This window comes from Macrotis lagotis, chromosome 6 (genome assembly GCF_037893015.1).
Source record: "Macrotis lagotis isolate mMagLag1 chromosome 6, bilby.v1.9.chrom.fasta, whole genome shotgun sequence".
Taxonomy (NCBI): Eukaryota; Metazoa; Chordata; class Mammalia; order Peramelemorphia; family Peramelidae; genus Macrotis; species Macrotis lagotis.
Window position 1 is genome coordinate 179,319,698 of NC_133663.1, and position 21,859 is coordinate 179,341,556.

A 21,859-nucleotide genomic window follows, 5' to 3' on the forward strand; every position below is an offset into this window, starting at 1 on the left:
CCAGATCTTCTCCCTACTTCTCTGAGAAATCTGTTATATTCTTTCAGAGTCTTTGTTCCCACTCACAACAGGTTCCTCACTGTTCACTGTCATCAGTAGGGGCACTGAAAAAATTAGCCCAGAAGAGCTGAGATTTACCAAGTGGAAATAGGTATGTTACCCTATCAGGAATCACTATAGAATAAGACCTAATCACATATTTTGAGCTCTAAATTAATAAATACCTTGGTAATAAGAAGCCAGTGAAAGGTAAATTCTACATGTTTAAGGACCCCTCAAAATTATGTATCTTACAAATATGGTTTATTCCGTGTTCAAATAAAGAATATCAGGTACTTCATTCAAGAGAATACAATGAAAATGTTGGTTTTTTGGATGGGTCAGTACACTGGATTCTCAAGTTTGATCTCAATCAGAAACAATGACAAATCAGTTTTCAAGAAAACTCCAAGGAGTCAATCTGATTAACTTCTGTTCTTTGGGGATTAGTGAGTCTAGAGAATTCTCTGATAAGGAATAAATCTGTTCAAGGAAACATCCAGAAAACTTAGCTGATTGGGCATCACCATTTTTTTGTGGTGGGGTCTGCTTCTCATCCTTTCTACAAGACCCTTTCCACTGCTTCTATAGGAAGGCCAACAAACACTAGGAAATCATCAGCAATGATCCATATAGATGCCTAAGACCCCAGTTCAAAAGCTCATCTTCTTATGGAATCTCTTCCATGATGGGTTGAATGCTCTCAGACCACTGTGATGTGAGGTCATATAGATTCCTGAGAAATCTCTCTACCAGATTCTTTGTTTTGCCAGCAAGATTTCCATAAACTCATGATTTGGAGGTTTTAGATCAGGAAGATTTGTTTTCCAAAGATATCAGGCATTATTCATATCATTATGCAATAAGTACAGGGCAGGGTGCTGCCCTTAAATAGGGTCTATTGTTTCTCCAGAAACCTCAAGCTCCTGGCTCTCTCATTGAACCAGAAGCTTCTTGAAGCATCTAGATCATAGGAATATTCCTGGACTACACTAAGCCTGGGTCTTCACCTCCTTCTCAGCCTCCTCTGATCAGACCTAGGAGCTCACTACTGATCCTTGACCTTGTGTCAGGCCCTGTCTCATCTCGCCTGAAGTCTTCATTTTTGTAATCATTTAAAATGCATTTATTTCTGCAGATGCCTTATATTTCATGATTCAGGGCAAGTTCCTTGAAACCACTAGAGTTCTCATTTTATTTTGTCTATCTCTCAGGATCAACAACTTACCACCCTCCCTAGGACTTAATCCATGGAAGCTATTATTTCTTTCATTTATTTGCTTGTTTGCTTGCTTGATTATTTATTCACTTAACATGCAAAATTTTCTTCTTTACCCAACTTTATTTGAAAATTTTTGTCTCCTTTTTTTTCCTACCCTCAGTTACCTCTTCTGTTTCTTTTCTGCCTCCCCTTCCAGCTGATCTACAATTTAGGTGCTTGCAGATCAGCTACCATTAAAAATAAAAGCTCCCATTCTTTTTTTCTTCTAAGTATAAACAAGATAGACTTTGTTCTCAGTGGTTTTAATAATCACATAATTTTATTAACATTTAAACACAGTTCATAAGAATAGAAAGTCATTTTTAGTATCACTTTCCATCACTTATCAGAGAGAGGGACCCTTAGTAATTAGGATCATTGACAGTCTTCTACTGATTACTCCTGGGACAAATAATGAGTGATCCAGAGATATTTTCTTTCTTAGGAGAGCAAAGAGAGAAGTATGGGCATACAGGCACTTCAAAGGCAATGTGTGAGAAACTGTGGAGAATGGATCTATCTGTGGCATCATAAAATGCTTATCTGTCCAATTTCATAATCTAGAAAAATGCCTATTTTTTATATATAGGCTGCCTCATTTGAAAGCCATTCTGTGAATTCCAAAGAAAGAAACGATTTCCAGCAGTGAAACCGGTCAGGGTCCTTATATCCTCAGATAAATAAGAAAGTGTCCCTTTTCTTCTGACTGAATCTTTACAGATGCCCAATTCCCATTCTGTCTTATTTTTCATCTCTACTTCCCAATAATGTTTGCCTGAAGTAAAAGCCTGGGTCCCCAAGACAGCAAGAACACAGTCAAATCTCTCTTTGTTGTCAGGCAGGTCCTGAGGGACACTTCCATACTGGACATTCTTCAAGTCTTCAGACAGGATGAGATGAGGATTAGCTGAGTCAGGATCAAGAGTTATATCCCTTTGGAAATGAAGGAGCACTTCCATCAAGCCTATGATGGGACAGGTGGTCCAGGCAAAGGAAGAAAGCTCTGGTTTTTGAAGCAACGGCTTATGACTCCTTTCCAAAGTCCCTTTTGTATCCTGGATTATTTCTAAGGGCACCTTGTCCAAATTCTCCTCTATTTCTAAGATTATTAGTTGTAGATTCTGGATTTGTTGAGACAGCTTGGCCTTGTTCTGCTCCAGTTTGGCAAGGTTTTCTTTGGATTCTTGGTCCAGTCTTTGCAAGTATTGACATTCTTCTTCCCATAAGAACTGGTACATTTTCTCATATTCATAAATAATTGTCTTTTTCAAAGTGTTGGTATCTTTCTTATAGTGTGCATCTCTCCTACTCTCTGTGTCCAGTGCAATTTGAAATTCCTCTATTTTTTCCTATAATATAGTCCATATATCCTGGAGCCTTTCCTTGTACTTGGCAGCAACTGTTTCCAACAGAAGGACTTGGTGATCCTTGTGCTCTGGGTCTAATAAACAAGAATCACAGAGAAGTCTCTGGTCTTCTTTGCAGAAGAACTTCTCTTTTTTCCTCATGTTGATCACAGGTGGTCAGGTCCACCATTCTCTATAGCAAATGAGGATTCAGCATTTTGCCAGTGATGGACAGATTCTGCAGGTACACATTTGGCACCATGTCACTGTATTGGATGATTCCTCTGCACTCTGGGCAGGTTAAGATTTCATTAGCTCCCTCCTTACATTGGAGAAGACAAGCTGTACAGAACCTATGGCCACATTTGATAGTGAGTGGGTCAGTGAAGTAGCCCAGAAAGATGGAGCAAGTGAGATCTGCCTTGAGATTTTCAATTAAAGCTCTTGCATCCATGTTTCTATGTCTCCAATTCCTTCTTTCTCCAATATTCCTCTCAGAAACTCTGGCAGCAAAAGATATTAACACTGAGTTGTGTTAACCCTTGTTTTACTGACCCCCCCACCCCATCTTTTGATGGGGCTTCCAGCCTCTGCTCTTGGACTAAGTTTTCACTTTTTTTTTCTAATCCCACAATTCAATTTTACCAACAATTGAAGAAAAGGTCTTTACATCTTAGTACTTGCAAAGTCTCCTAATTAGGTCATTTAGCAACATCCCATCTTATTTCCATGCCTCAGAATTATCATGTTTCTTTTTATTTTTGCAAGGCATTGGGGGTAAGTGACTTGCCCAAGGTCACACAGGTAATTATTAAGTATCTGAGGTTGGATTTGAACTCAGGTCCTCCTGACTCCAGTTGGTGCTCTAACCACATTTCTAATGTTCTGAGATAGCAACAGGGTAAGGAAAAACTCAAACCTCAAACCTTCATCTCTTCCCTAATCTGCCTCTCCCCTTCCAGTAACCAATTTATGTATTAAGCCTTGGTATTCCTCCCCTCCACCTCGATTTAATGGCCCCTCTCACTCTTATTATTTACCCTTCCACAAAAGGTGAGAACTCCTGTGTCCCAAAGTCCTTCTAATTCTCTACAACATTACTGAATTCCTACCTTTTTCCTTTTTAAGAATCTTGGGCCTCCCAGTTTACCATGGAGTTCACACCTAGGCACTTGAGACCAGAATTATCTTGCTCTTCAATCATTTTAGGCAGTGGGATTTGTAGAATTTAATTGAAAATAGAGTGACAGCATCAATATTGTTTTGAAATGTCTTCTTCGGTGTGATAGCTTTGAGAAGAGGGAAAGGAAGTTCTACAGGAGAAGAACAAAGATATAAAAACAGAAGCAGCAATCAAAGTTTATTTTGCAAAATGATGCCTCAAATTTTCTATCCTCTACTCAACTTCTGAATTCCAAATTCTTTTTCTCCCTCCTCCTCCCTCCCTTTAAAAGGTAAGGAATTTGATATAGACTTTAATTATGTTAGTCAATCAAAATAAGTCCATATTAGCCATGTTGCAAAAGAAAATGCAACCCCCCCAAAAAAATAACAGCAAAGTTTAAAAAACAATGTTTGAGTCTCCATTCACAGTCCATCAGTTCTTTTTCTGAAGGCAAATAACATTTTTTTTATCATAAGTACTTCCGAATTGTTTTGCATTGTTATATTGAACCTCCTCTATTACAAGTTTTTTTTACCTGGCCCATTCATTAATCTCTTGCACCCTTGGCAATCAGAGATGAGACACCAGAGAGAAACATCTCTGCCTCTGCCTTCCCTAACCACAAATCCCCGCCAAAGTCTTTTTTTATATGTCCTATGAGTTAAGAATGGGTTTTTAACATTTTAAATGAGACTTCATTTAAAAACACAAAATAAAATAAAGATGTAAATAAACTATTTAAAAATATAATAATCATTGTTAGCTCACTGACCTTACGAAAATAGATTTATCAACTAAAGAGCAGGATGAGCACAATCATGAAGGCAAAGAGAATAGTGAGTTGTCTGGTTCACATAGAATAAAGCTAAAGAGATAAAGTAGACAGAGACTGTAGAGGGCCTTTAAATATCTGGCTAGCAAGTCTGGATTTTATTTGCTTAGCAAATGGCAATTGAGTTTTAGCTTATGTTACCTAACCTATGCAACCTATATTCATAATCTCATCTGGAGAGAACAAAACTTCGTTCTGAAAAATAAGTAACCATTCAATCATTCGCCATATACATGTTTACTAAACACCTACTTGGTGCCAGGGCCTTGAGCTGAACCTTGAAGGAAGCTAAAAATAAGAGGTAGAGATAAAGTGGGGGGAGTATATTCTAGGCAGAGGTAACATAATGCAAAAGTATTGAACATGGAATGTTCCAGATGGGGAATAGTAATTAAGTCAATTTGTGTGTGTGTGTTTGTGTGTGTGTGTATGTGTGTGTGTGTGTGTGTTTTGGATGTTAAGCCTGAGAAGGTAGTCTAGGGTCAGTATGTGAAGGACTTTTAAATGCCTTCCAAAGGAGTTTGTATTTCTTCTGGAAATAATAGGAAGCCCTTGGAACTTCTTCACCAGGGGAGAAACATAAACAAAGCTATGCTTTGAGGGGAGAGCCTTAGCAAGGACAAACAATTCAGATGATAAAGCATCCCAGGTGATATTTGGTAAGGGGCCAAGTGAGTGGAAGAAAAGAACTAGATGAAACTACTACTACTACTACTACTACTACTACTACTTCTACTACTACTAACTACTACTTATGCTACTGTTAGTGCTACTACTAGTACTACTACAACTACTATTATTACTATTATTCCTCCTCAACAACAATGATAATAGTAATAATAATGAGAAATGATATTTCTTTAGTTTTTTTATTTATGGAATAAAACAAGCATTTCCATAACATTATATAATAAAAAATGATTGTACAAGCAACAGAAAATCTACTATGAAAAACCTGCAATTCTTTTCAAATATACCCCAGCCCTAGCAATATTTACTTATGACTTGGAAAAATGTTTTATATCTATTCAGTCATTTGATTACCAACCTGTGAAAAAGGTACTATTACTTATGACAATTTACATATGGGGCAACTGTATATTTGAAAGACTGGGTGACTTTCTCAGGGTTACACATAAAGTGTCTGAGTCTGTCTGACTCAAAGTTCAGTGAATTGTTTAATTTACCACCAAGCTTATGTGAAAGGTACCTGTAACTTGTCCTTTATAATTTCTGATCTAGGGCAGCTAGGTGGCGCAGTGGGTAGAGCACAGGCCTTGGAGTCAGGAGTACCTGAGTTCAATTCCTGCCTCAGACACTTAATAATTACCTAGCTATGTGGTCTTGGGCAAACCACTTAACCCCATTGCCTTGCAAAAAGCTAAAAAAAAAATAATAATAAATAATATAATTTCTGATCTTTCTTTGGATATTAGAGTAAAAAAATGGAAGGTAGACCTTTGTAGAATACATAGAAAGAGGGAAATTACAGATCTAAGAGTTGTTCTTTTTGAGGATGTTATAATCCTAGTGTGAATTTAATAGGGATTGAGGGGTCCTCCTAGTCTTTGCCATGAAAGTACATTCATTTAGTTGTCCACCTCTAAACTACTAAATGGAGAGATGAGCAAGAAAAGGAAAGAAACTTAAAATTCATGTGGATTTGCAACAGTCATCAATGTATTATTGAAATTCCCTGCTAACAGAAGGGTGTGTGTGTTGAATTATTTAAACAAAAATGTATATATTGCAAAAATCAAAAGAGCTTGTCAGACACAAGTCTTGCTAATAAGAAAATCTTTTTTGTTCTTTTTTAAATGGTTGCCTAGAGATTTTGTTTTGCTTTCTTTAACAAAAGCAATCCTTGAATGAATGTACCTGAAGGTTACTATTTGTTTTAGTTTAGAGGCCAAGGTAGATTTAAGTCATTCTAGATGACTAGACAAAACAAGCAACATAGGCAACCCTTATTCAATTGGTCTCACAAGATTTCAGTTGGCCTCCCACCCAAAAGCTATTTTTAATAAAATAATTTTCAGTCAGTTTCTGCATTCAAAGGTAAAAGTGTTCATTTTAGTTTTGTTCTGAATGAATTATCTTTATTCATTATCTTTTGTCTTTTACTTTGCTATCTAACAGGTATATCTCATTCATTTAGAAGCTTCTACTTAAAAACATATTAATTCTCATTTTATTATTTAAGGAACTCAGCATGACATATAGGGAAGCATTGGAGATAGTAAAACTACTGCTAGATAATTATATTTGAAATTTTGCATTTAATATGCTATCTCATTTGGAGGATAGTTATATTATCTCCATTTTACAGGTAAAAAAAACTGAGAAAGACAGATTAAATGACTTGCCCAGCTGGTATTCAAAGTCAAATTTGAATTCATGTTTTCCTGACAATGTATTTCTCAAATCTTTTTTTTTTTTTTGGTATCTACTATCTTGGTTCAGAAATTGTCAATTTCTGTATATATTATTAGCAAATATCTCATATTTCTTTTCTTCTTGACTTCCTGTTCTCTAGTTCATTTTTCATGGTACTACCTTTAATACCACTTTTTTTGTTAGGTTTTTTTTTGCAAGGCAATGCGGTTAAGTGGTTTGCCCAAGGCCATACAACAGGTAAGTATAATATGTCTGAGGTCCAATTTGAACTCAGGTCTTCCTGACTCCAGGGCTGGTGCTCTATCCACTGCGCCACATAGCCACCCTTTTAATACCACTTTGATCATTTCACCCACACTCAAAAATATTTAATGGTTTCCTCATAGGCTCAAAGATTAATTATGAAAGAAAACTTCAAAAAGATATAATCCATAATTTGTCTGTTATTGTTGAGGAAACTAAAGCTCAGAGCAGTTCAGTGACATACCAAAGTCATATAGGTAGAAAATAGCAGAGTGAAAATTTGATACAGGTCAACAGATATTAAATACAACTTTTTCTTTTTGCACAATGTCACATTGACTCCCTATTTTAATAGCATTAAAACAGGCCAAAATATTAAGTTATTCATAACAAAGTTATACTCTCTATAAGTCAGATCCTGTACAATTATTATTTCATTTGATCCTCACAACAAATTTAGGTGGCTGATGCTATTATTATTCCCATCTTACAGATGAGGAAACTAAGGTAAACAGAAGTGAAGTGACTTGTCCAAGGTCATACATCTACCAGATTTGAACTCATCTAATTGAGTTCAGATGCAAAGTGCTATCTACTGTACCAGCTAGCTGCAAATTTTTGCTCATCCTTCATACTGAAAATTGAGGAACTCAAATTGAATCTATTCTATAATTCATTTCGTTTTGTATCACTACCAATATTTTGTATAACTAAGTCACATTTCATTTGTCTCTAAGTGAAGTTTGGAAATTTAGCTTTCCTGTAAATCACTCATTTGCTGAGTTAAGTTTAGAAGTTCAATTTCCCTGCTAATCACTATTGTATTCTTTTGTCAAGGATATCTATCATTTTTGAAAGATGCAGGTGATGTCAAGGAGTCTGGCTATCATTCAAGAAAGTCTGGCCTGTTATTGCTGTGACATTAACTTGCTGTGCAGATATACTGAATCAATCAGAATTTACTCGTAAGAAGTTGTTGCCAGTTCTGCATTTCTCATTTCTAATCAATCATATTGTCCCCCATGCCTATGATGCTTCAGATTTTGTGACCAATCATGTTGTTTTCCCCATCTATGTTTCTGGTTTATCTTTTTTTCTGGTATTCTTCCTTTTTTACTAAAATCACATGCCAAAGGATAAGAATTGACCACATCATTCCCCTATTCAAAAAAAATGCCAGAGGCTATCTACTGCTCAAGAATCAAATAATTTTTCTCTGTTTATTTTTTAAAGTCTGTCATAATTTCCCTCCCACTCTATCTTTCCTTTGTATTGTATATCATAGAAGACTTCACACTGTGATTCCCCCCTTTGATGTCAACATTTAACAACTGCCTCTATCCCTAACCCCCCCAAAAATGTATGCACAACACACTTTCAAGTTTGTCCTATATTAACATTTTCTCCATTCTTTATTGTTTACACAATCAATACAAAATAAATAAAATCCTGATTTGTAACATTTGCCAATTACTAGGGTTGAAATACTCTCACCGAAAAGGTAGCAAATGAGTTATCCTCTAGTATAATTTAGTACAATTTTTAGCCTTTAGTACTATTGCACCAATTGTAACTGAGTATAATGACACTAAGAATTTTGGGATATCCAGTATATGCAGGCATGATATGCATATAGTTGATTAACCAGTTATAGTGTAAGCACTTTATGGACAAAGATTATATTTTATACTGCTATCAAAGCACTACTAACTTTACTAACTTTACTTTATGTAGGTAGCAGAGTGAATGGAGATTGGGGCTAGATGTCAGAAAGTTGTGGGTTCAAATTTGGCTCAGATACTAGATGAATAACCCTTGGAAATTCACTTAACTTCTGTATCAATTTCCTCATCTTTAAGTTGGAGACAATAATAGCACCTACCTTGTTGTGATGATCAAATGAAATATTATTTAAATGCTTAACATAGAGCCTGGCATATGACAGGCACATAATAATTCGTGTTTCATCCTTAGTACTCTTCCCCCAAACATCCCTATTTTCTTTGGTTAATATTAAAGTCTTGTCTGCCAACATATCCTGAATCATGACTCTGAGTCATCAGAAGGCTAAATTACATTCAGTATGCTCTGCTTGTGAAGGCAAAGAAGCATATAATACACTTTGCAAAGATTTCCATTAAATTTGGTTAAAATTAAATGGTTGTCATTTAGAGGGAGGGGGAAATTCTGTTTTTTAGAAAGATGTTTCTTATGTGGAGATCACTGTCTTAATTATACCCTCAAAACTCAGGTTAAAAGAAACCTCTACCTGTATATTGGCAAACCCAAAGATTCCTTGTAATGTACCAGTTTTCTTTAATAAATGTCTTTGGGCAAATGATTCCTGGAAGGCAGAAAACACACACACACACACACACACACACACACAGAGAGAGAGAGAGAGAGAGAGAGAGAGAGAGAGAGAGAGGGAGAGAGAGAGAGAGAGGTATTTATTAAACACCCCTAAGAATAGTGTTGTGTGAGTGATTTTGCAAAAGATTGAATGAAATAAAACACAGTAGAAATAAAAATTCTAAGTTGAAAAGAATATCAGCTCAGATTTATGTCAATCAAACCAGAGTTATGGTGCTGATTGGATTAAGCCCTCCCCCATTGTCTATTCTCCAGGGGTATGTACTAAAAGATTCTTTTCAATTCTTTGCTTTCTGTGAGTCATAGGCTCAACAATGTAAAAGGAATACAGTCTACATATTTCTTTCACCACTGGTCCTGACCAGTTCAGCTCCCCACCAGGGTCTCTTCTGTTTTATAAGAGGTGGTTGCAGAGTTTTGAGGTATAAGCTAGAATTTGGTTAAAGGCAATAGATGTCTATCCTTAGGGGATCAGTGTGTTAGACCCACCATACTAGAGTAAAAAGAGAAATATAGGGGGAAATGAAGTGTATTATATATTAGGAAATTTAAAATCTATATTCTAGGTACAGGGATATGATGGAAAATAAAAGCAGCCTTTAAAAAGTAACCTATTTTTTTAAGTAACATAAGAATAATTACAAGATAACAAAGGCAGGTGATAGAATAACTAAATTTAGAAGTACTCAGAGGACTTTTTTTCTTGAGTAGCACTGAGGACATAGGGCAGAAATCATTAAACAAGAATCTGGGGATTAAGGTTCTAACTAATCAAAAGCTCTGCTCTCTTTAGAAAGTAGAACCTCTGGATCTCAGTTGTTTCAGCTAAAATTAGACAATCTTTGATTATTTTTCTGAGTTAAAACTGTGGGCTCCTCTGAAACATAGTAGATATCTGAAGCTGATTTTTGAGCTGTGTCTGAAAGATTAGAGTGGATATGGTTTGGTTGAGAGTATTGTATGACATGGAATTCATATAAACAAAGCTAACATTTAAGAAGCAGTTGATAAGTAGGACAATTGACTTTTTTAGACCAGAAATCAGTGTTAGTTGAATGTTTTACTGACAGTATAGGTTCGCAACACCATTCATATCCTTTCATTATCTTTGGTTCTAGTATAATGTACAAGATACCTGGAAAAGACATACTATAAACTCTAAGACTAGATTATATTCATGGATATTCCTCCAATTTCTATCATATTTTGTTTTTTTGATAGAATGAGATTAGAGATTATAATCATGTCTTCTATGTATGAATTGTAAGAATGTGCATATTTGGGCAGCTAGGTGGTGCAGTGGATAGAGCACTGGCCCTAGAGTCAGGAGTACCTGAGTTCAAATCTGACCTCAGATACTTAATAATTGCCTAGCTGTGTGACCTTGGGCTAGCCACTTAACCCCTATTGCCTTGCAAAAAATGCATATTTTGGCTAGGACTCTTCTAATCAATAATTACTGAAATTCTCTCGTGTATTCTTCAATCACTAATTATTCAACAACAAAAAACTTCCCTGAAGCATGACTTGAATGGACAGTTACCTACAAAATGATCAGTCTTGCTATCACAAAATAATTTTTGACCCTTCTATATCATTTAAGTGATTAACACAGCTATTTCTGAGGTTCAAATTATTGTTGATAAATCAATCAATAAGCATTTGTTAAATTCCTATTATGTGATTATATATATATGTGTAGTAATATATATATACATACATATATTTACATATATACAAACTAAATAAAGAGCATTAGGAAACAGACATAGACGGACGCATTATGGAAAATGTTAGTTTTGGGGGTGACATATAAACTATAAAGGAGATTAATGATTCCAAGGACAGCTAAGTAGCACCATAGATAGGGCCTGGAGTCAGAAAGACCCATCTTGCTGAGTTCAAATCTAGCCTTAGACACTAGTTATATGACTCTGGACAAGTCATTTAACCCTGTTTGCCTAAGTTTCCTTATCTGTAAAATCAGCTCAAGAAGGAAATGGCAAACTATTCTAGTATCTTTGCCAACAAAACCCCAAATTCGGTCATAAAGAATCTAACATGGCTGAAAATGATCAAAAAACAACTGTAATTCTAAGAGGAATAAGTGAATGTGCATATTCTAGACATGAATAACAGCCAGCTCACTAAAGGAGATGAAATGTTTTGTGTGAGGAAGAGCAAGAAGGACAGTTGACTAGACCTTTGGGTGTGTAGAGGTTAAGAAATACTGGAAAATAGGATGAAGTAGGTTATTAAGTGGCTTAAAAGTGAAACCAAAATCATTATAATTGATCTAACAGGTAATAGGGAATCACTGGATTTATTTAAATAGAAGGGATATGATCAGATATGCACTTTTGAAAAGTTATTTTGCTGCCTAGTTGGAAGATGGACTAGAATAGGGATGAAATTTTGAAGCTGAGATAAATATTGAGACATCATTGCAGTTGTAATAATAATAATGAGATAATAGACCTGAAGTTGTTTTGTGAGTAAAGAGATAAAGAAATATTAAAGAGAAACTGAAGAAATATTTTTAAAATGAAATTCAGCAACTGATTAAGCAAATGTGAAATAGCAAGAATAATACTGAAATTTTGAACCTGAGTGATTGGAAGAATGGTAGAATATTTGATAAAACTAGGAAAGTTTAGATGATGAATTGAGTTTTTAAAGAATGATATGTATTCCATTTTAGTCATTGTGAATTTGAGACGCCTAAGGAATAACCTGTTGAAAATATTCAATAGGAAGAAGATAATGTAGGGCTGGGGTTCAGCTTACAGAGGGCAGGTATATAAATCTTGGAGTCTTTGCATGGAGATGATAATTAGTTTCACATAAAGTAAATGTATAATAAATGCTTACTGATTAACTGACTTCTAACTCCAACTGCAGTTATCTTTTTTCTAGTGAAGCTCCTATTGGTTACCAGAAAGCTCAATGGAGACATTTTTTTTTCTTTGAGGTATAGGCAATTAACATTAGAAATCACACTATTTTTCTCCTTCTGATATTTTGGGGTACTTCATTAACACTGAATATTCATGACAATTGATACAAATAGAGCCCCACTGTCTCCCATGTCTGAAATATTCTGCCCTTTAGCTTTTTGTTTAATGTTTTAAGTTTCCTAGATTTTCCCAGAATTCTACCTTCTCCAGGAAATCTTTCCTTCCTTCCCTCCTCTTTATATCTTTTGCATGTATTACCCAACTGTCAGCAGTGGTCAACTTCTGACTGCTCACATAGGTTATTGTTTGTCCTTTGAAGAGGACCCTGACTGCAGGGAGGTGATGCCATGACAAGCTAATGAAATGGATTTGAATTGGGGGGGGGGGTGTTGTACAAAATCACCAACCACATTTTCTCCTCTGGAATCATATGGATCCAGTGGCCAGAAATGGATCTGGAAGCTTGTCTTAATCACAGAATGGATGTTGCCTCAGTCAAACTGAGGCCTGATAAGGACCTTAGAAAGAAGTTTCTGTTGAATGATGAGATGTGACTGATCAAGAAGATTATCTTCCTGGTTATAATGTCCACAAACTTATTTGAATACCAATATTCATAAAAAGAAATGTTTCAGGGGCAGCTAGGTGGTATAGTGGTTAGAACACTGACCCTGGAGTCAGGAGGACCTGAGTTCAAATCTGGTCTCAGACACTTAATAATTACCTAGCTGTGTGACCTTGGGCAAGTCACTTAACCCCATTTGCCTTGAAAAAAAGACATTTGAAGAGTTCTAGATTCAAGTGTTGCACTTGAAATATTTCTCTATAAATATTTGGCATGTTCTATAAAACAAATGAAGAAAAATGCAAAATCTTCAAAAACTATTATCCAGTAAGATTACATAAACCAATATTTTTTCCAAAGTGAAATTTTCTGATTTGTTGTTATTGTTTTGTTGACTATATCTTTCTCTATTCTTTATAGAGATAGGTAAATATGGCATTCTAAAAAATGTTGAACTTGCTTGATATGTTTTAGATTTTCCCAAGTTTAGTTGTTATAACCTTGCAGCTTTAGTTTTTCTTGCTATTAACATTCTTCCTTTTTTTCATTGTTGCAGTTATTGTGTATATTGTTTTTCTGATTTTCTTCACTTTGTATCAGTCCATATCATGCAGAGGAAAGATGAAGAGAATTGTGAATGTAGAAACTGGGTAGAGATGTAAATTGACTACACCTACTCTTGAGATGTAAATTTACTAGAAGTAGAAAATTATGATTTACAGAAACAACTTGTAATCTGCTCAAATTGGGTAGAGATCCCCATTTCCATTGATTCATTGTTTCATATAAAATTTGTGTCCTGATGTCCTTGGGCTTTACCCTCTACCTAATTTCAGGTCCAGTAAGAAGAAAGGGAGTCCACCTTTTGCCCTCTGGATGAGAGGCAAGACATAAAAACCAGCTCAGGGCCACAGTCTTCGATGACCATGGCCCAGTCAATGCTGCTGCTTGGCTGTTTATTCTCTCTCTCTCTCTCTCTCTCTCTCTCTCTCTCTCTCTCTCTCTCCCCCCCCCCCCATCCCTTCCTGTGTTGAAACCTTTTTAATAAATTTTTGTTTTATTTCCACCCTTGGATTCCCAAGTCTGAATAATGATTCCTCATAAGCAGAACCAAACACAAGTGGCCAGCAGCTACACATATGTTCTCTCAAGTCCCCATTCCCTAATCAATGACTTTCATTTTGTTTCCATTGCTTACTTCTACAGAAAATTATAGCTCAACCAATAGAATGCCTGTCTTCTACCACTATTCTGACTGACTATTCTTAACTTTTCTCATTTTTTGATAATTACGTTTTGATAATTTTTATTAGGAAATGAAGCATTGGAATTGTTTGTCTATAGATTATTCATTGAGGAATGGCTTTTAATCTCAGCAAAGATGACATTATCAGTAAGAAATAAATTCATTGAGTAGCTGGGTGGTGCAGCAGATAGAGTACTGGCTCTGGAGTAAGGAGGATCTTAATTCAAAACCAGCCTTAGACACTTAATAATTACCTACCTGTATAATCTTGGGCAAGTCATTTTTTTTTGCCATGCAAATAAAACAAACAAAAAAAAGAAATTCTTTTTTTAAAGAAACATGCAATGCAGAGACCATTTTAAAAATGAATGTTTGGAAATACTTTCATCACCACTTGACTTTCATTGTGAATGATGTGTACCATATTTACATACTTTCAAAAGTTGGAAAAAGAATATTCTAATTTGTTTAAAATCCCCCAAATGACAATTTTTGTTTTTGAAATCATTTTCTAAAAATAAAAATACAACACCTTTGAATTCATTTGCAAAAATAATTGGTTGACATCAGGGAAATGGAAATTTCTAGCCAACTTTCAAGAAAAATGTTTCCATAAAGAATAGCTGAGATTGAAAAATAAATATTATGGTTTAGGATACAAGTCTTTCATTTGGTATTGCTTCTTTTTCAGCTATGGAAGCTCATTTTCAAAAAGTATTAAACCAAATTAGATCCATGTACACATAAAATTATCTGTAAATAATTGTATATGTGCATTTTCTCCCCAAGAAAAGTATAATCAAATTTTTGGTAATCACTGGTTAGAGATTCGACAATTTACTTTCAGGTGGAGAGAAAAGTAACCAGGTCTCTGAGAACAAAGAGTGTTTCCCAACTTCTCAACTTTTTTTACTGAATGAAGTGAGGGAGGGAGGAAAGGAGAGAGAAAAGGGAAGGAGGGTAAAAGAAAGGGAAGAAAAGGAGGAAGAAAGGAAAGAGAAGACTGAACAAGAGCATAGGGCATTATTAAATAGCATAGGTCCAGATATGGAACTGGAATGAAAGACCTTGGGTAGTTGAAAAGCAATAATATGGTACTGAGTAATGGGACAAGGAAATAGATCTAAAAGATCTATTAAGGGAATATTGAAAGCAATCACCTTTCCCCTTCTTGTCCTAGAATAATCTTTGTTCTTTAGGCATTTTTGTTGCATTTATCAATATATGTATCCCAAAGTTAAGGTCTAAATTGGGCCTAAAATATAGAAATAGGAAACAAACATTCGTAATTTTATTATGATCAGGGAAATGTGGAGAGAGATCATGGAAACTTTGTGAAGCCTAGACTGCAAAAGGTCCTGACTTGGGTTGTATTGCCTATTCACTATTAACGGGCTATATGGACCAGAAGTGCTCATTTAAGGAGAGCTCTTTTGCTGAACATGAAACATTGGGGTCAATGTTTCTATGGGAAATGGAGTTGCAAGAAATTCAGGTAATAATTCAGGGTTTGGAGCATTATGACAATGTTCCAGAAAGTAACTTGATTATGTGAATAAATGTAAAATTTTGTACATGAACAAATGAATAAATGTAGATTGTTGTACATGGAAAAAAAAGACATCCCTGAAAATAAGTCCTAACCAGTCTTTTGTAGCAAAAATTAATATAAGATCCAGTCTTATCTTTGGGAAATGAGATAGGTATATGTTGATGGGAGCAGTAACTCAGCTGAGAAGAGGTAATTAGGGATGTGATAGATGTGGTAGGTCATCCTTTCTGTCCATTGCAGAGATCCATAGTTTTGTCATTAGAAGCTTGTTTTTGTGCCTGGGGGCAGGAATTTACAGATTCCTTGCCAGGGAGGGGCAAAGTAATTTACTAAAAGTTCATTGATCTTATCTCATAGCTTGGACAATGAGATTGAGGGGATGAGGTTGGCATCTGTATTAATGTAAGATACAAAGTCAGTGCAGAGGGAATAGATTAATTATAAAACATTTTTCTGTCTAATATTTCCCTTGCTTCAGTAATTATGTGTTTTCTTTTAAAATTCTTTTTATCTTCTGTGCATTAAAAAATGTTTCAGTGCAACTCTTGTCTTTTTTTCTTCTTTTGGCAATATTATCACTAACTTTTCTTTCTCAACATAAAAGAAAATATCATCCTTATAACCAAATACTCATAGTCAAGCAAAACAAATCCACAATGTAAGCTAATGTTAACATTGCCAAACATAACCATTTGTTTGTTGAATTGAAATCTTAGTCGTAGCTGTCTGTCAGTAAGAAATAATAAATTTGAATTTTGTCATATTGCTCTAAATCCATCACTCTACTTATTGGTACACTCTACAACTGACTTAAAAAAAATAACTGCCTCTTAGTTGCTACAACAAAATGAGAGATTACAAAATTTGTTATCATATTATCTGGATTGAATCCCAGACCTTTTTCTCATATTCATAACTCTGAGAAAATAATTTACCACTTTCACACTCAGTTTTGTCATCTGTAAAATGAAGGAGTTGTACCAGATGATGTCGAGGATACCTTTAAGATCTAAATTACATGATTCTACTATGGTCAAAAAGCAACAAAACCATTCATACCCTTTGACCTAGCAATTCCAATTCTAGTTCTATATCCAGAAGAAATTATAAGAAAAGGGAAATTGTCCTACATGTTCCAAAATTTTCGTAGCAGCTCTTTCTTGTAGTGGCAAAGAATTGGAAATTGAGGAAAGGCTAAACAAGTTATGGTGCATGAATACCATGGAATACTATTGTTCTATATGAAACCATAAATGGTCAGACTCTAGAGAAGCATGGAATGACTTTCAGGATCTGATGCTGAGTAAAGGGAGTGAACAGTGTACACATTAACGACACCATTGTGATTGTTTACATTTCTTTGCAATAATCTTTTCTCTTGAGTGCCTTTAACCTTTGATTTGGTACCTTTGTAACCTTATTTATAGTATCTATGACATCCCAGGAAGGAGTTTTCAAGAGATTTTTAGCTTCAAGACCTAGTACAAAAAATGCCAGATTTTCAAAACTATGAATCAGTTTAAATGCCTTATGTCATAATAGGTTCACAGTAAAGCTTAGCTACCATCTAAGAAAAATTAATTATTTTTAAAAATATAATTATTTTCAGCAACCAAATTTAGTTTAATACTTAGAGGATATGAATTTTTAAAAAAATCACCTTTAAATGACTATGTGTGAAATACAAAATATATTCAATTTTCACAGGTGAAATGGCTAGTAAAACAAAGCTGGAAATGTTTTAAGTTCATATTATATAGCAACATTGCCCCTACAGAGTCCTAGAGTTTGTATAATGATGATAAATGATATCCAAAGACCTTAAGTATTCTTATTTCTTGTCCAGATGGGACATCATATTTATAGTGTTCATTTAATGAAATATATGTAGTAAAATTACTGTGAATATTATATTCCATTACACATCTATAAGCAAAATACTACACATTTTTCTCATATAGAACAATTTAATAGTATTATTATACTAATATTTATTTTAGACCCTGATCCTATGTTTTCAAAGTGTGAATTCTTTGAATATGATAGTAACAAGAAAAGTTCTTTTTGAAATGAGGCAAAATAATTTGTAATATAAACTTCACATTTTGGAAGGGTTGAAGGCTCCTCTTTTTGGAGCCAAGAGTTAGAATCAGTTATTCCCAATTATTTTGATGGACTCCTACAGGAGTGGTCATTCTCAAGTGTGCTTTCAAATTTTTTTTTAATTTTGTGGTTATTAGACTTGAATTTTGATATGGTGTTCACTTATGGTATGTACTAAGTTTTAATATGAAGTAAAATATTCTATAAACAATGTATCTTGTACCTGCTTATAAAAAAAATGAAGTGCTCAAAGATACTTTATTATTCTGGGAAATGGACTGGAAAGTCTATGAGAACATGTGAAATTGCACCTAAAGTTTTGTTATTAACTGATTATAAAACTGAAAAGCTAAATCTGTTGAATGAATGTACTTAGTCTTAGTTACTTTGATTTAATGTCTAAATTATGTCTCCTGAAAAATGTGTTTGACTATAATTCATGCTGTTGGGCTTTGGGGGCCATTACTGGACTACAGGGGTTGTTTATGTGATTTGTGTTCATTATTTTATAGAAGCATGTGTATGTATGTACAATGTATGTATGTACATACAATAAATATGTATGTATGTACAATGCTAGCCTGACTGAGGTTGGGGGGGTGGGAAGGGAGGGTGGAAAGAAATTTTGTAATTTAAAAATATACATGTGCATATGGATATAAACAAACAAACAAATAAAAAACATGATTCCATGAAACTAAAGAGCTTTTTTTAATCTACCTGAGGACTAGAACTCTGAAAAATTATCCTTGATTTTGGGGTATGTTTCTTGCTTCAATATGCAACTTGCAGCAATCCTAAAGCAAGGCCATTGATAAGAGAAGGTAAGTCTTCTATTTTTTGATTCACATGAAAAATGAAGTGTATTGTGGCCTGGAGATAAGTTTTTTTTTCAGAGATTTTTAGCTTTCCTCTCTATCCTTTTCCCCTGGTTCCTTATCCTTCAGAAATTTCCTGCTCCACATTAATGACCCAGGCCTTCCTGGTTTCTAGCCCAAACCAAACAAACTTGTAAAGGGACAGATGCCATTATTTACATTTTGAAGCAATAGTATTCACATTAAAGTGCTAACTCCCTTAGCTACATTTGCATTTTAAGAGCTAGCTCTACTTATAGAATCAAAGGCTTTGTTCTAGTAAATGCAATTTCAGTAGATAAGCTTCCTGAGTTGGGCTGGGGGAAGAGGGGAGAGGAACCTTCCAGTTGTGTTTGAGTTCAAACTAGTATGCCTGAGGTTATCTAGAAGGTAAAATCTCTGGTCTTTTTTAGGTAACCTGAGTTAAAAAGGACAAAAGAATACCTAGACTAGACCCTTCCCTTCCTTTTCTAATCCTCCAACTCTGTTTTATCCCAGTCCATCCCAGTCCATCAGTTCAACTGAACAAACATTTATTAATTTAATACCTATTTTTAATAAACCCAAAATAGTAACCTGGAAGTTGAAATAGGGTGGTAGTATTTAAACATAAAAGTGATATGATTTCTTCCTCAAGGAAATCCCCAAACTTCTGGATCCCAAAGATGATTGCCATTCTGTCATCTCCTCTCCTTGATGATACCATTCATGACTTGAATCTTACCATGTAGCCACAGAATGCTGATCATCCTCTCAACCACAGTTAATGAATGAGTTATCCTAATTGTTAGATCTGTAAGTAGCTTCAGTCACTCACTCGAATTCTGTCATTTTTCAGATGAGGAGAGAAAGGTCAAAGAAGTTGTAACTAAGCCAAAGTCAATATTTGGCAGACTTAGGGAGATAGCAAGATACAATAGAATGAGCACTGGATATGAAATATCTGCATTTGAATCTCATCTCTGCTACTTATTACCTGTGTGAACTTGAGAAATTCAATTATCCTCTGTGGGCCTCAGTACCTTTCTACAAAATGGAAGGGTTGGACTGAATGACTTTCACAATTCTTTCCAAAGAGCAATTTGGAATTACACTCAAAAGGCAATAAAACTATGCATACCCTTTGATCCTATAAAACCACTACTAAGTTTGTATCCCAAAGAGATCTTCAAAAAGGGAAGAACAACCCACATGTACAAAAATATTTATAGCAGCTCTTTTTTGTGGTGACAAAGATTTGGAAATTGAGGGAATACCTATCAAATGGGGAATGACTGAGTAAACTGTGGTATTTGAAAGTGATGGAGTACTACTGTTGTGTAAGAAATCAAGAATTATAAAAGCCTAGAAATACTTGTATGAACTGATGCTGAGTGAAGTGAGCGGGTCCAAAAGAATATAGAACACATTAACAGCAACATTGTGTGATGATCAAATATGATGGGTTTAGTTCTCCTTTGCCGTACAATAATCAAAGACATTTCTAAAGGACTTGTGATGATAAATATCATTTTCATCCAGGGAAGTATCTATGGAGTCTGAATACAGATCAAAGAATACATTTTTCCTTTAAATAATTTTGTTTTCTGCTTTATGGTTTTGTTTTTTTACCCTCTTATGGTTTTTTGTTCCCTTCACAACAGGACTAAAATGGAAATATGTTTAATATAGTTATACATGTATAATCTATATCAAATTACTCATTGTCAAGGGAAGTGGAGAAAGAAGAGAGAAAAATGTGAAACTCAAAATCTTACTAAAAAGTAAATGATGAAAATTTTCTTTGTATGTGGTTGGAAAAATAAATAAAATTATTTTTAAAAATCCTTTCCAACTGTTGTCATATAGCCACAGATTGTTGATCATACTTTCAACACCAGTTGATGAACCATCCTAATTGTTAGGACTGTAAATAACCTTAGAGAGCATACACTGAAATCCTGAATGACCTAATTTTTTAAAAAGTCTATTTCTTTTATTTCAAAATCCACAACTTCCTTGACCTTAGTTTCTGATACCTCTAACCCTCCAGCACTCAGGATATTTATAACTGAGGGGGATGGAAATTGTAGAATAACAGGGAGCAACTATTATCTTCAAATAATTTCATGTTGTTGCTGTTTTCTTTCATTTTCTAAGATGACCAATGACATCAACCAAGCGTGATTCCTGGGTTCATGCATTAATTGCATTTAACTGAGATAGACTTATACAAAATCCTCAGTCTCACTCTCTCTCTTCCAAAGTCATTAAAATCTAGTGTCAAGACAAAAATCAGGACAACTATTGATGGCCTGGGATAGTGAAGGACCTTGGCATCTTCAATGTGACCCACATCTGATTTAGTTGCCTTCATGGCCTTTAGAAAAAATTGTTCTCATTGGCTGTTCCACTGGGGAAAGTCTTCACATATTCTAAACAATCTCATATTTAACTGTTGAAGATAGGCAATTTGGAATTCTAACCTCGGAGCTATAAAGACCCAAGTTTAAGTTTCCCTTTTGCCACATTTTACCTGGTCTTTGCACATAAATAGCCCTGTGAAATAGAATGGAAAAATATTGTTATCCCTTCCAACAAATAAAGAAACTGGGGATATGGATGATTAAATGAATTGTCATCTACAAAGAGTTTCTTGTTTTTGGACAATTGATTTAATGAGTGTAAGGAGTTCTCAGAAAGGAAATTCTCCCAATAGAATCAGCAGCTCATCCTGGAGTCAGAAGGTGCTGGAGATATAAATTGAAATATTCACTGCCATTAAGAGTTTTTCGGGGATTTGGGGGGGGGATTAAAAAAGAATAAGCATAAGAAAAGTAGGAAGTGAAGGGGAGGGGGGAATGATCAGACAAAGTGCTCTCTGAAAATGAAAAAAGGGAATTTGAAGACTCAGAGAATACTTCTCAGAATGGGGTAACACCTG

General features: G+C 34.9%; 2 pseudogenes; both read right to left on the reverse strand.

The window, feature by feature from the left end:
* Positions 1-429: 429 nt before the first annotated feature.
* LOC141492292 (COP9 signalosome complex subunit 8 pseudogene) lies at positions 430-1,124 on the reverse strand (annotated as a pseudogene).
* A 565-nt stretch (positions 1,125-1,689) lies between these two features.
* On the reverse strand, positions 1,690-3,100 carry LOC141491932 (putative E3 ubiquitin-protein ligase TRIML1 pseudogene; annotated as a pseudogene).
* Between the last annotated feature and the right edge of the window lie 18,759 nt (positions 3,101-21,859).